We start from the raw sequence: 896 nt of genomic DNA, 5'->3' as shown, positions 1-896 counted from the left end.
TTTTTATCAATATAATTTTCATTTTCACACCGCCACCGTCATCAGAATTATTATCATCATTTTGTTGAGCTTGCTGGAATTACTATATAACGGTAATAGTGAAGCAGAGACAATGTCTTTCGGGGAGTGAAATAAATCGGATGTGATGTAATGAGATATTGGAGTTGGCATAATTTCAGGTAATTATTAATAACAGGAAAATCTCATTCTAAAATTTAGTGATTAGATAACATTACTCATTATTCACTCCTGATTCTCGGTTAAACTGAAAATATTTGCCATTGTAAATGTAAAGTGAGTTGAATTCAAATTTAACTCACCGGAATAAAAAGTAGAATTGAACATACACTTGTAAAGCCTCCTTGTTGCGTTACAGATAGTTTTTTCCAAGTGTAAATACTGACAAAATATCCTTATCTAAAAAAAAATCTTATGCCATGACGCACTCCTTAAACCTTTTTCTAAGACAGCAGAAACTCAGACAGACGTGATAAGTCCCTGCATCCTCCCTGATTAGTCATTTTTGTGATAAGGATCAGAATTTTAATTACATTTCAGTACCCCGGTAATAGCCAGGGTTGCCTATGCTTGAGACTCATTTTCATTTCAAGATTCACTGAAATCCAATTCATATTATTGTTAGAATCGTATCTTACTATAACTCACCTTTTATTTTATTCTTTGCCGCCACTCTCTTCCTTCTGTAATCTGCTTTCGCAACTGGTGCAATATCATTGCTTGTTTGTCAGCATATAAAAAAAGGTTACGAAGAAAATGATTATCTGTAGATGTGGTTATAAAGAAATATTGCAAAGATATTTCAACTGCAACACTGTCACTGTGTCTTCTGTACGAATAATGAATGACAGGTCATTTACATGCCGCTAAAATTCCTG

This window comes from Penaeus monodon, chromosome 30, assembly GCF_015228065.2.
Source record: "Penaeus monodon isolate SGIC_2016 chromosome 30, NSTDA_Pmon_1, whole genome shotgun sequence".
Taxonomy (NCBI): domain Eukaryota; kingdom Metazoa; phylum Arthropoda; class Malacostraca; order Decapoda; family Penaeidae; genus Penaeus; species Penaeus monodon.
This window is presented reverse-complemented; position numbering follows the sequence as displayed.